Here is a 15,677-nt window from a genome sequence, read left to right on the forward strand (position 1 = left end):
CTTGTATGTGCTGGGCACTAGAAGTGTAGCCCCGTGGACTGGAGCAGAATGCCAGGAGAATGGGAGCGAGGTGTGTATGTCTGTATGTGTCTTCTTTATTTTTTATTAATATGTGTATGGGATGTGAGGGCTCGTGCTGTATATAGGAGGCTGTGTGAGCTCGCACTGTTTACAGGAGGCTATATGGTGGCGCACACTATATACAGGAGGCTATGTGCAGGACTCATACTGTGTATAGGAGGCTATATAGGGGCTCATATTGTATATGAGGCTATATGTGGGCTTACACTGTATACATGAGGCTATATGTGGGCTTCTACTGTATGTAGGAGGCTATATGGGGCCCATACTGTATATAGGAGGCTATATGGGGTCCATACTGTATATAGGAGGCTATATGTGGGCTTACACTGTATACATGAGGCTATATGTGGGCTTATACTGTATGTAGGAGGCTATATGGGGCCCATACTGTATATAGGAGGCTATATGGGGCCCATACTGTATATAGGAGGCTATATGTGGGCTTACACTGTATACATGAGGCTATATGTGGGCTTATACTGTATGTAGGAGGCTATATGGGGCCCATACTGTATATATGAGGCTATATGTGGGCTTATACTGTATGTAGGAGGCTATATGGGGCCCATACTGTATATAGGAGGCTATATGTGGGCTTACACTGTATACATGAGGTTATATGTGGGCTTATACTGTATATAGGAGGCTATATGTGGCCCATACTGTATATAGGAGGCTATATGTGGGCTTACACTGTATATATGAGGCTATATGTGGGCTTATACTGTATATAGGAGGCTATATGTGGCCCATACTGTATATAAAAGGCTATATGTGGGCTTACACTGTATATATGAGGCTATATGTGGGCTTATACTGTATGTAGGAGGCTATATGGGGCCCATACTGTATATATGAGGCTATATGTGGGCTTATACTGTATGTAGGAGGCTATATGGGGCCCATACTGTATATATGAGGCTATATGTGGGCTTATACTGTATGTAGGAGGCTATATGGGGCCCATACTGTATATATGAGGCTATATGTGGGCTTATACTGTATGTAGGAGGCTATATGGGGCCCATACTGTATATATGAGGCTATATGTGGGCTTATACTGTATGTAGGAGGCTATATGGGGCCCATACTGTATATATGAGGCTATATGTGGGCTTACACTGTATACATGAGGTTATATGTGGGCTTATACTGTATATAGGAGGCTATATGTGGCCCATACTGTATATAGGAGGCTATATGTGGGCTTACACTGTATATATGAGGCTATATGTGGGATTATACTGTATGTAGGAGGCGTTATGGGGCCCATACTGTATATAGGAGGCTATATGTGGGCTTACACTGTATACATGAGGTTATATGTGGGCTTATACTGTATATAGGAGGCTATATGGGGCCCATACTGTATATAGGAGGCTATATGTGGGCTTACACTGTATGCAGTCATATGTAAAAGTTTGGGCACCCCTATTAATGTTAACCTTTTTTCTTTATGACAATTTTGGTTTTTGCAACAGCTATTTCAGTTTCATATATCTAATTACTGATGGACTCAGTTGTATTTCTGGATTCAAATGAGGTTTATTGTACTAACAGAAAATGTGCAATCTGCATCTAAACAAAATTTGTCCGGTGCAAAAGTATGGGCACCCTTATCATTTTCTTGATTTGAACACTCCTAACTACTTTTTACTGACTTCCTGAAGCACTAAATTGGTTTTGTATCCTCATTGAGTTTTGAACTTCATAGCCAGGTGTATCAAATCATGAGAAAAGGTACTTAAGGTGGCCACTTGCAAGTAGTTCTCCTATTTGATTCTCCTATGAAGAGTGACATCATGGGCTCCTCAAAACAACTCTCAAATGATCTGAAAACAAAGATTATTCAACATAGCTTTTCAGGGGAAGGATACAAAAAGTTGTCTCAGAGATTTAAGGAAATGGAAGAACACAGGTACAGTTCTTGTTAAGCCCAGAAGTGGCAGGCCAAGAAAAATATCAGAAAGGCAGAGAAGAAGAATGGTGAGAACAGTCAAGGACAATCCACAGACCACCTCCAAAGACCTGCAGCATCATCTTGCTGCAGATGGTGTCACTGTGCATCGTCAACAATAAAGCGCACTTTGCACAAGGAGAAGCTGTATGGGAGAGTGATGCGAAAGAAGCCGTTTCTGCAAGCACGCCATAAACAGAGTCGCCTGAGGTATGCAAAAGCTCATTTGGACAAGCCAGTTACATTTTGGAAGAAGGTCCTGTGGACTGATGAAACAAAGATTGAGTTGTTTGGTCATACAAAAAGGCGTTATGCATGGAGGCTAAAAAAACACAGCATTCCAAGAAAAACACTTGCTACCCACAGTAAAATTTGGTGGAGGTTCCATCATGCTTTGGGGCTGTGTGGCCAATGCTGGCTCCGGGAATCTTGTTAAAGTTGAGGGTCGCATGGATTCAACTCAGTATCACCAGTTTCTTGACAATAATGTGCAAGAATCAGTGACGAAGTTGAAGTTACGCAGAGGATGGATATTTCAGCAAGACAATGATCCAAAACACCGCTCCAAATCTACTCAGGCATTCATGCAGAGGAACAATTACAATGTTCTGGAATGGCCATCCCAGTCCCCAGACCTGAATATCATTGAACATCTGTGGGATGATTTGAAGCGGGCTGTCCATGCTCGGCGACCATCAAACTTAACTGAACTGGAATTGTTTTGTAAACAGGAATGGTCACAAATACCTTCATCCAGGATCCAGGAACTCATTAATAGCTACAGGAAGCGACTAGAGGCTGTTATTTTTGCAAAAGGAGGATCTACGAAATATTAATGTCACTTTTATGTTGAGGTGCCCATACTTTTGCACCGGACAAATTTTGTTTAAATGCAGAGTACACATTTTCTGTTAGTACAATAAACCTCATTTGAATCCAGAAATATAACTGAGTCCATCAGTAATTAGATATATGAAACTGAAATAGCTGTTGCAAAAACCAAAATTGTTATAAAGAAAAAAGGTTAACATTAATAGGGGTGCCCAAACTTTTACATATGACTGTATATGAGGCTATATGTGGGCTTATACTGTATATAGGAGGCTATATGTGGCCCGTACTGTATATAAAAGGCTATATGGGGCCCATACTGTATACATGAGGCTATATGTGGCCCATACTGTATATAAAAGGCTATATGTGGGCTTACACTGTATACATGAGGCTATATGTGGGCTTACACTGTATACATGAGGCTATATGTGGGCTTACACTGTATACATGAGGCTATATGTGGGCTTACACTGTATACATGAGGCTATATGTGGGCTTACACTGTATACATGAGGCTATATGTGGGCTTACACTGTATACATGAGGCTATATGTGGGCTTACACTGTATACATGAGGCTATATGTGGGCTCACACTGTATACATGAGGCTATATGGAGGGCTCACACTGTATGCAGCAGGTTATGTGTGGGCTCATATTGCATATTGGAGACAATGTGGGAGCTCACACTGTATACTGTATAGGAAGCTATGTGTGAGCTCATACTAAATATAAAAGATTACAAGAGGCTCATTCTGCATATAGGGAGCTATGTGAGGCTTATACTGTGTATAGTTAGCCATGTGGGCTCATACTTTATGTAAGGGGCTGTGTGTAGACTCATATTGTATGTAAACTACACCTATACAGAAAGCTAGGAGAATAAAGCCATGTGAGGATACAATTAACTTTATTAAATAAATACCACAATAAATAAAACAGATAAAAAAGAGATGCTAGAACAAAAATATCTCACCAGAGTCATTACTGTACAAAAAGTATAGGTATCATAGATTTGTTGGACTCAATAATACAATAGAGCAAATATATATACAAGCGCTTCTCTCAAAATTAGAATATCATCAAAAAGTGAATTTATTTCTGTTCTTCAATACAAAAGGTAAAAATCATATATTAGAGTCATTATCTCAGTAAATTAGAATACTTTATAACAACAGCTTGAAAAGTTATTGTAAAATCTGAAATGTTGGCCTACTGAAATGTATGTTCAGTAAATGCACTCAGTACTTGGTCGGGGCTCCTTTTGCATCAATTACTGCATCAATGCGGCGTGGCATGGAGGCGATCAGCCTGTGGCACTGCTGAGGGGTTATGGAAGCCTAGGTGGCTTTGATAGCAGCCTTCAGCTCGTATGCATTGTTGGGTCTGGTGTTTCCCATCTTCCTCTTGACAATACTCCATAGATTCTCTATGGGGTTAAGGTCAGGCGAGTTTGCTGCCAATCAAGCCCAGTGATACTGTTGTGTGTACACCAGGTATTGGTACTTTTGGCAGTGTGGACAGGGGCCAAGTCCTGCTGGAGAATGACATTTCCATCTCCAAAAAGCTTGTCGGCAGAGGGAAGCATGAAGTGCTCTAAAATGTCCTGGTAGACGGCTGCACTGGCTTTGCTCTTGATAAAATACAGTGGACCTACACCAGCAGATGACATGGCTCCCCGAACCATCACTGATTGTGGAATCTTCACACTAGACCTCCAGCAGCTTGGATTGTGGCCTCTCCACTCTTCCTCCAGACTCTGGGTCCTTGATTTCCAAATGAAATGCAAAATTTACTTTCATCTGAAAACAACACCTTGGACCTCTGACAACAGTCCGGTTCTTTTTCACCTTGGCCCAGGTAAGACGCTGCCGTTGTCTATTGGTCATGAGTGGCCTGACACAAGGAATGTGACACTTGTTGCCCATGTCCTGGATACGTCTGTGTGTGGTGGCTCTTGAAGCAATGACTCCAGCAGCAGTCCATTCCTTGTGAGTCTCCCTAAATTTTTGAATGTTCTTTTCTTAACAATCCTTTCCAGGCTGCAGTTATCCCGGTTGCTTGTGCATCTTATTCTACCACACTTTTTCCTTCAACTCAACTTTACTTTAATATTCTTGGATACAGCACTGTGTGAACAGCCGGCTTCTTTAGCAATGACCTTTTGTGGAGTGTGTCAGTGACTGCCTTCTGGGCATCTGTCAAGTCAGCTGTCTTCCCCATGATTGTAGAGCTACTGAAACAGACTAAGGAACCTTTTTATTTTTTTATGAAGCCTTTACATGTGTTTTTTGTTAATTATACTAATTTACTGAGATAATGACTTTTGGGTTTTCATTGGCTGTAAGCCATAATCATCAACATTAACAGAAATAAACACGTGACATAGATCACTCTGTGTGTAATGACTCTATAGAATATAGGAGAGTCACTTTTTCTATTGAAGAACTAAGCAAATTAACTTTTTGATGATATTTTAATTTAGTGAGAAGCACCTGTATATAGTCAATACCATTTAGATATAATTGTTAGATGGATTATTTTGAACACCAAATAAAGTTGAGGTGGTAGAAATGTTAATCTGAACAAAGGAGTGTTCATCACAATTGTTAGGAAAGGTAAGGTACACACATGGTGAAAATTGTTGGTACCCCTCGTGTAATGACAGAAAACCCCACAATGGTCACAGAAATAACTTGAAGCTTTGTGGCTTGTCAACATGTAGTTTGGCAAATTCCAGTATGGCTTTTTTATGATTTTTTTCCAACAATGGTGTCCTCCTCGTTCGTCTCCCATGAAGTCCACTTTGGCTCATACAACGACGGATGGTGCGATCTGACACTGATCTTCCTTGAGCTTGAAGTTCACCTTTAATCTGGTTAGAAGTTTTTCTGGGCTCTTTTTAACCATTCGTATTATCCGTCTCTTTGATTTGTCATCAATGTTCCTCCTGCAGCCACGTCCAGGGAGGTCGGCTACAGTCCCATGGAGCTTACATTTCTGAATAATGTGCGCAGCTGTACTCACAAGAACATCAAGCTGCTTGGAGATGGTCTTATAACTTTTACCTGTAACATGTTTGTCTATAGTTTTCTTTCTGATCTCCTGAGACAACTCTTTCCTTCGCTTCCTCTGGTCCATATTGAGTGTGATACACACCATGTCACCAAACAGCACAGTGAGTATCTGTAGCCTCTATACAGGCCACTCACTGATTCCAGGATTGTAGACACCTGTGATGCTAATTAGTGGACACACCATGATTTAACATGTCCACTTTGTCACATTATTTTCAGGGTTACCATCATTTCTGTCCAGGCCTATTTCATGAGTTTTATTTTTTTAGAAATTCTGTGGAACCATGGCTGAAAAGCAATGTCTGATCTTTCATTTATTGATTTTCATAGATTTTTGATTTATTATTACTTTTGTCAGATTCAAGTTATTTCTGTCACCATTGTGGGATTTTTTGTCATTAAACGAGGGGTACCAACAATTTCGACCACGTGTGTATATGAATATAATCTATATGTGGAAAAAATCCTGCAAAAAACTTACATAAAATGATTTTCTAGTAAGTATATGTTCAGATTACATGAGACTACCATCTCTGTCAGTTGTCATGCAGTTCAGTGTCTAGCAATGCTTAAAGCAAGTTCAACATCCTTTACACATGCACAAGTTAGTAGCTCAATCAAGACCCAAGTGTCGTATATATCCATGGTAAGAGTTAGTACCTGGAAGAACACCCCTTAGCTATACTGCATATAGGTATCTATGTGGGGTTCATATAGTGTAAAGGTACCTATGTGGGGGCTCATACTTTATGTAGGGGCTGTGTGTGGACTCATATTGCATGTACAGGGCTGTGTGTTGATTAATACTGTATGTACAGGGTTGTGTAGAGGCTCATTATGTATGTAGGGGGCAATGTGGGGGCAAATTGCCTAGGTCTGTGAGCTGTTATTCTCATTGCAATAAGGGTTATGGTCTCCATTAATTGCCCTGATTGAAGGAATTCCCTGATAAAAACTTGAATGACCAATGAGGGGGTAAACATGTCTGTAAAAGAAACCATTAAGCTAAGTACACAACTGTTCAGACCCGGACTAGAAACCTCCAGGGTCATCGTTTACAACCCCCTGCTCAATTCAGGATCTACTAAACCGTCTCAAACAGATGTCTGTCTAGCCTCTGTTTGAAGACTTCCATTGAAGGAGAATGCACCACTTCTTGTGGCAGCCTGTTCCACTCATTGATAACCCTCACTGTCAAAAAGTTTTTTCTAATATCAAATCTGTATCTTCTCCCTTTTAGTTTCATTCCATTGCTTCTCGTGTTTTCATGTGCAAATGAGAATAATGATGATCCCTCTACACTGTGACAGTCCTTCAGATTTTTGTAGACAGCTATTGTCTTCTCTTAGCCTTCTTTTTTTGCAAGCTAAACATTCCCAGATCCTTTAACAGGTCCTCGTAGGACATACTTTCCAGTCACTCAACATCCTGTTAGCTCTTCTTTGAACTTGCTCCAGTTTTTCAATGTCTTTTTTAAATGTGGTGTCCATAACTGGACGCAGTATTCCAGATGAGGCCTGATGAAGGATGAGTAGAGGGGGATAATTACTTCACGTGATCTAGACTCTATGCTTCTCTTGATACATCCTAGAACTGTGTTTGCCTTTTTTGCTGCTGCATCACACTGTTGACTCATGTGCATTCTGTGATCTATTAGTATACCCACATCTTTTTCACACTTGCTGTTGCTTAGTCCTATTCCTCCCATTCTGTAGATGTAATTTTGATTTTTCTTGCCGAGATGTAGAATCTTGCATTTCTTCCTGTTAAATAGCATTCCAATAGTCACAGCCCATTATTCCAGCTTAAAAATAAAAATAATATTAGGCGAGTGCAACTCTGATACCGGCTTCAGTAGCAGCAAAATGTAGACAGTACCACTAAAAAAGTCCCAGGGTAAAAATCAAAAGTAAATAAAATTCATTTGCGCTTACATGAAAAGCCGAGGGTATACTCAGTACATGTGACTCTTATTCATATAAATTGATAGTAAGGTTTGGATGAATTAAAGTGATTAAGAAGTAAGGTTTCTCCTTGCGGAGAGTGACATGCCAGCTGTGGCTTGTCAAGGTAAGGAGACTTATTCGCCGTGCAATGCTCCTCTGGGAAAATAATATGCAAATTGCCTCTTCAGAAAGAAAGAGGACTTTAACTCTACAGCGCCACCTATTGGTAGTAGCGATCCTACAAGTCACAATCAACCCTTTAACGAGTCTTGTAGTATGACTTAGGATACAAGCCAAATCAGAATCTCAATTTGCAGACACGGTGTTTCGAGCTGTTGGCTCTCGTCAGTGCAAAGTATGAGATCTGATTTGGCAAGGTGAGAGGCTCTGGACTAGGGTCTAAGAAGTAAGGTTTCTCCTTGCGGAGAGTGACATGCCAGCTGTGGCTTGTCAAGGTAAGGAGACTTATTCGCCGTGATTAGTGACTACTAAAAATAATTTTTTTATTAAAAAATAATGTTTATGGTCCTAATTTAAAGTATTAAAAATAAAAAATAAATAGTATAAGAAAGGAAAAATAAACCTAACAGTCCAAGGGATCCTAAGCAGCTGAAAGATATCTGTCTTAATTGGTGACAGGGCTGGTGGTTTTAGGAGCTAAATGTTCACATCAAAATACACATTAATAAATGAAAGCATAGAGCCATACCTGAGATCATGAATAGTAGCGGTTGGAAAGAGTAAGAAATGTAGGTAATGATGATGTTAGCGCTGATAAGTCCCGGTCCGCAGACAGATATCTGAGTCTCCGATCACATGTAGTTACTGCTGATGCCGTAAATCCTGAGATCAAAGCTGTCTTCCAGCGAGAAGTGCAGGTAAACGTGCTGTCAGGAGCAAAGTCTCGGCCGTGACAGTTTCCTACATTTCTTACTCTTTCCAACCGCTACTATTCATGATCTCAGGTATGGCTCTATGCTTTCATTTATTAATGTGTATTTTGATGTGAACATTTAGCTCCTAAAACCACCAGCCCTGTCACCAATTAAGACAGATATCTTTCAGCTGCTTAGGATCCCTTGGACTGTTAGGTTTATTTTTCCTTTCTTATACTATTTATTTTTTATTTTTAATACTTTAAATTAGGACCATAAACATTATTTTTTAATAAAAAATTATTTTTAGTAGTCACTAATCACTTTAATTCATCCCAACCTTACTATCAATTTATATGAATAAGAGGCACATGTACTGAGTATACCCTCGGCTTTTCATGTAAGCACAAATGAATTTTATTTACTTTTCATTATTCCAGCTTATCTAGATCCTTCTGAATCCTTTCTCTGTCTTCTCTAGTGTTAGCTGTCCCTCCTAGATTTGCACTGTCTGCAAATTTGATTAGTTTACCTTCAGTTCCCTTATCTAGATCATTCATAAGAATGTTGAAGAACACTGGGGCCAGGGTAGAGCCTCGTGGTACCCCACTTGAAACACTCTTCCCTTTGGATGTGCAGCCATTTATTAACTGGGACATCTAACTGGGATGATTTAGTGAATCCTGCTTTGAGCAGGGGGTTGGACCAGATGGCCCAGGAGGTCCCTTCCAACTCTACCATTCTATGATTCTATGATTCTATGATTCTATGATTACCACTCTACAATCACTGAGCCAGTTATGAATCCACCTCACCGCCTTGTCAATCCCATACTTAATAATTTTTCAATAGAATAGTTTGAGAAACGTTATCAAATGCTTTGCTGAAGTCGAGCTATACTGTATCTACCTCACATCAACTACTTTCTTTTCTAATATTTTTATTGACAAATTTTAAAACCATACAGTAATGACAAAGGTGTTTCACAGCTGGATATTAATAGGAGTGGGGAAGGATAGGGGGAGGGGGATGAGAAAAGGGTAAGGGAGGAGGGGGATGAGAAAAGGGTAAGGGAGGAGGGGGATGAGAAAAGGGTAAGGGAGGAGGGGGAAAAACACACAGAGAACTTATGCTTTATTAAATATTACTTATTAGAAAACAGTGAGATAATGAGAGCTACAATAATATGGCAATGCTCTTAAGACATTTGCAAAATAAACAGGAAGACCTGCGCTAAAAGGGTTAAATCGAGGCCACAAAAGTAAACAAATGATAGTCAAAAGCACCCCCCAAGTAAACATGTACCAGTTCAACAAAAGTGCAAGCTCCAAATGCAATAGATAGTTGCACATAAAACAGTAATCATGAAATACTCGTCCTGATAGGAACAGGCATGCACTCACCAGAGAAAACAATGATGATGATGATAATGAAAGCTGCAAAAGGTGAATCCCACAGATGTAATATCAGTGCTGATTTGTACAAGCACCAAAAGGCTGAGCATGTCCCGGAATGAACAGGGACATAAATTACAAAAAACGCAGGAGTTGCATACCAGCAGAGGTGACTGGAGCACAATGCAGGGTGATAATGTGCTAGGAAGTCCGTGCACAAACGGCGTGCTGCCAAAATAAGAAGCGTTTGCACAGGCACAGGGGAGGGCAGGAGATGAAAGGAGCGGGAAGGGAAAGCCCCGGCCGGTGGCGTCCCTAGAAACCCACTTAGGAACAGCTGCCCGAGAGTACCTGGGCGTGTGACGTCACAGCCTGTACAGGGCAGTGTGCAGGCCAAAAAGCAAACCAACGCGTTTCGAAGGTGCAAACTGCCTTCTTCATCAGGCTTTAAGGGTGTATGAATAAACCTTCTTGTAATTTTTGGCAGGCTTTGCACATAGTGCATGGCCTTTATGAGCCTAGGAATGCCACTACATGCCAATTTAAACAGAACGATAAGGATGATTCTCAGAAAAGTCAAGAATCAGCCAAGAACTATAATGGAGGACCTGTTCAATGACCTGAAGAGAGCTGGGGCCACAGTCTCAAATATTACTGTTAGTAACACACTACGCCATCAAGGACTAAAATCCTGCAGGGCATGCGAGGTCCCCCTGCTCACACCATCACATGTCCAGATCCGTTTCAAGTTCATCAATTATCATCTGGATGATCTAGAGGAGGCACGGGAGAAGGTCATATAGTCAGATAAGACCAAGATAGAGTTTTTTGCTACCAACTCCCTCGCTGTGCTTTGAGGAAGAAGAAGGATGAATAAAACTCCAAGAACACTGTCCCAACTGTGAAGCATTGTGGGGGAGACATCATACTTTGGGGGTGATTTTCTGCAAAGGGGACAGGACGACTACACTGTATTAAAGGGAGGGTGGATGGGGTCATGTATCGTAAGATTTTGGTGAACAACGTCCTTCCCTCAGTAAGAGCTTTGACAATTAGTCAAGGCAGGATCTTCCAGCATAACAATGACCCAAAACACATAGCAAAGGCAACAAAGGAGTGGCTCCGTAATAAACATTTCAAGGTCCTGGAGTGGCCTAGCCAGTCTCCAGACCTGAACCCAATAGAAAATCTGTGGAGAGAGCTGAGATTCAATGTTATCCAGCGACAGCCCGAAACCTGAAAGATCTGGAGAAGATCTGTATGCAGGAGGGGGCCAATATCCCTGCTGCAGTGTGTGCAAACCTGGTCGAGAGCTATTATTCAAACAGAGGTTTCTGTATCAAATACTAGGTTCCATTTTTCTATAGTATTAAATACTTATTTCATGCAAAAAATGCAGATTAATTGTGTAAAAGTCATGCAATGTGATTTTTTTTTTACATTATTTTTAGATTCTGTCTCTCACAGGTGAAGTGTACCTACAATAACAATTACAGACCTCTCCATTCTTTGTAGGGGAAAACTGCAAGATTGGCAGAGTAACAAATACTTATTTTCCTCACTGTAGATAATAGATAGATAACAGATTGATAGATAATAAACAGATAGTAGAGATATAGAGAGATAATAGATAGATGATAGATAATAGATAGATAATAGATAGATAATAGATATAAGATAGATAGATAGATAATAGATAGATAATAGATAGATAGATAATAAATAGGTAATAGATAATTGATAGATAATAGATAGATAGATAATAGATGATAGATAATAGATAGATAGACAGACAGATAGATAGATAATAGGTAGACGATAGATAATATACAGATAGATATATAGATGATAGATAATAGATAGATAGAAAGATAATAGATAGATGGATAGATACTGTAGATAATAGATAGATAATAGAGAGATAGATGGATAATTGATAGATAAGATTCTGTAGTACTGTAGATGTCATCTATTATGGGGCCATTAGATACCTGCGCTCTCCGCTCCTCCCGCTAATGAGCGGAAGAGTTTCTTTAACTGACTATAGTGATTAGTGCAATATATAAGGTTTATGGAAAAGACGAGGGATTCTGTGAGCGGCGTGTAGAACATCCGTGTGCTTCTACCATTTCATGCTGAGTCTCTTTGTATTTTCCGCTTTCTCATCCAGACGTCGTCCCCCATTTGGTTTGATGCAGGTAGGCCATCTAGTGGTGAGAGGCGATGCAGCATGTGCGGGGCCGTGTGGAGGATTTCTTGTACATTTCTCATGGCTACTTCTTTTTTACATATAATATAGATGATGGAGTTTATTAAAGATCGTTATTTCAACGTCCATTGCATCATGTGAGAAATCGTCTGGACCCCGGTGACTCAATTACAGATGTACAAGCGACTTTCAAGCTATTCAGGTCTTGGCCCTTTTTTGCTCCCCATAGAGCTCAATGCAGAACTCCTCCAAATGTTCCCAAAGATGCAGTGCGTCTCTGCTATAAGCCGATGTCTTGTAGTTGTCGGGTTTCTGGTTTCCTCTGTTTATGAATTTGCAAAAGAACTGTCGTTGTTTTCTGAACTCTTTGCACGTCCTGCAGCCCACTTTTCTATAATTTGTGGGTCAGAAAAGGTGGCAGAGGGGCACTTTAAATATGACACCCCTTCTGAATGTGAGCAGATGACGCTCATAAAAACATTGTAAAGTCTGCCTCACTCAGCCCCAAATCCCAGACATCATTCAACATGAAATAAACTAACGCAATGCCAGTCTGAAGACACCACTAGGGGGCTCCCTGCGCATGCTGATTTATACATCTACCCTCCTAAGCACTCAATGGAAGCTGTAAAAACCACTGTCCAGTGAGAGCCCCCTAGAGGCGTACTGTAGAATTCATTGGACACTAGAAAAGCCATTAAGTAGTCAGAGCCCCCTAGTAACACACTGCACAACTTAATAAACACTGGTAAAAAAATTAAACAGGAAAAAACATGAAGTGAGAGAAGTTGGTATACACAACAGTTGTGGAAAACTTTGTTTATGTAAAGGAGGACTTTATGCTGATCTGACAATAGATGGCGATGTTGTGTAACATTTCCTTGCTTAATGTATTGTAAGAGAAAAAGTCTCTCTTGTTAGTTTCAGTTTTGATGTACTACTTCCTGATGATGCAGCATTGTATGACTGTGCATTTTTCCTTTACCTCATGCTCTGACAAGTAAAAGCTTGTTATCCCATGTAATCTGCTCTGTGAAGTTTTCTCCTGCAACTCTGGGTATTTAAGGAGCTGTGCAACAAGTTGTGCAACAAGAGCCCCCTAGAGGAATACTGTAGAACGTAATGAAGACTAAAAAACAATATGCAGAGCCCCCTAGTGGCAGCTGCAGCATGAACAACGTCAAGAAACAGTAGCATTAGTTTTGGTGCCTCCAAATTTCCATGGGGCTCATTTCAGTTTTCTGGAAAGTTTTTACAGTAATTAGTTCATTACATGCTTCTCCCAACTAAACAATTCCCACAAACACATATGATATGGTCCTCCATTCATTGAATGGTTTACACATATTAATACATTGTCTTTGGAGACGCCATCATATGCAGTTCCAGTAAGGATAGATTCAGGCTGCTGTATGCAGTAATTTGACAGTATCAGTTTGATTACTCACCCCTTAGGCTAAGTGCCCACGTTGCAGAAATGCTGCGGAAATTTCCACAACATTTCCGCACTCCCACCGTGGGTAAAACACATGCGAATTTGCATGCGTTTTTCCCGCAGAAAACAGGAGTTTTGCAAGCGTTTTTCGCTTGCAGAATGTTTGCGCATTCTGAGCGATTTCAAGCATCGCTTGGAAATGTGATTGACAGGTTGGTCACACACAAGCATAGCGCTTGACAAGTGTGACCAACTTTTTACTATTGATGCTGCCTATGCAGCATCAATAGTAAAAGATAGGATGTAAAAAACAATAAAAAAATAAAAAATATTGTTATTCCCACCTTCCGACGGCCCCCGATCTCCTTCCCGCCTCTCTCCACGCTCCCGGCATCTTCTGGTCCCAGTAATGCTTTGCGTGAAGGACCTGCAATGATGTCACGCTCGCGAGAGTGTGACGTCATCGCGGTCATTCGCTCAAAGTATTACTAGGACCGGAAGATGCCGGGAGTGTGGAGAGAGGCGGGAAGGAGATCGGGGGCCGTCGGAAGGTGGGAATAACAATATTTTTTATTTTTATTCTATTTTTACAGGATTATGGTACCCAGGGCATGGAGGAGTCTCCTCTCCCCCAGACCCTGGGTACTATCCGCACATGAAGCGCTCACTTCACGCATGGTGGGCATAGCCACATGCATAAAATGAGCGTTTCAATGCAATCCTATGGGTGCAGAATCGCCGTAATTCCGCAAAAAGAATGGTCATGCTGCGGATTTTTCCGCTATGCGATTCCGCAGCGGAAAAATCCGCAGCATTAGCACAGCATTGCGGAATCCCATAGGATTGCATGGGATGCATTTTTTTTTCGTTTTCGGGGCGATTCCGCAGCGGAAAAGCGCCGCAAAAAAAAACGCAACGTGTGCACACAGCCTTATTCTTCAGAACTAGCAATTTTCCCTACTGTGCCTCTGCAGGTGAAATGTAGTATTACATTATTATTATTTATTTTTTTAGTGCACCGTTGATTCCATGGTGCTGTACATGAGGAACGGTGACATACAAAACACTGATAGAAATTCTATGAACAAACTAAAAGTGACAGACAGGTACAGAGCGGAGAGGACCCGGCCCATGTGGCCTGACATTCTACAGGATAATTAAGGAGGAGATCTGAGACAGTCAAATGAATGTCTGTTCATGTAATTCATGGAGAGCTTGAATTCACTAGACTGGACTTTCCTGTACACAGGGGTCCTGAGCTAGAGACCACCTCTCTCTAAAGTCCATGTGCCCTTTGGCTATGTTGATATATTATTATTATTAGTATTATTATTATTATTTATTTATATAGCACCATTGATTCCATGGTGCTGTACATGAGAAGGGGTTACATACAAATTACAGATATCACTTACAGTAAACAAACTAACAGACTGATACAGAGGGGAGAGAGGACCCTGCCCTTTCGGGCTTACATTCTACAGGATTGTGGGGAAGGAGACAGAAGGCTGGTTGGTTGCAGCAGCTCCAGTGATGGTGAGGCGGTAGCTCCAGTAGTGGTGAGGAGGCAGCGGTGTCATTGCAGGCTGTAAGCTTTCCTGAAGAGATGGGTTTTCAGGTTCCGTCTGAAGGATCCGATTGTGGTTGATATTCGGACGTGTTGGGGCAAAGAATTCCTAAGGATGGGGGCTATTCGGGAGAAGTCTTGAAGGCGGTTGGGTGAGTAGCGAATAAGTGTGGAGGAGAGGAGGTCTTGGGAGGACCGGAGATTACGTGAGGGAAGGTATCGGGAGATTAGTTCAGAGATATATGGGGGAGACAGGTTATAGATGGCCTTGTAGGTCAGTATTAGTAATTTGAATTTGAT

Source organism: Dendrobates tinctorius, unplaced genomic scaffold, assembly GCF_039654945.1.
Source record: "Dendrobates tinctorius isolate UK_male_01 unplaced genomic scaffold, ASM3965494v1 ptg000116l, whole genome shotgun sequence".
Taxonomy (NCBI): Eukaryota; Metazoa; Chordata; class Amphibia; order Anura; family Dendrobatidae; genus Dendrobates; species Dendrobates tinctorius.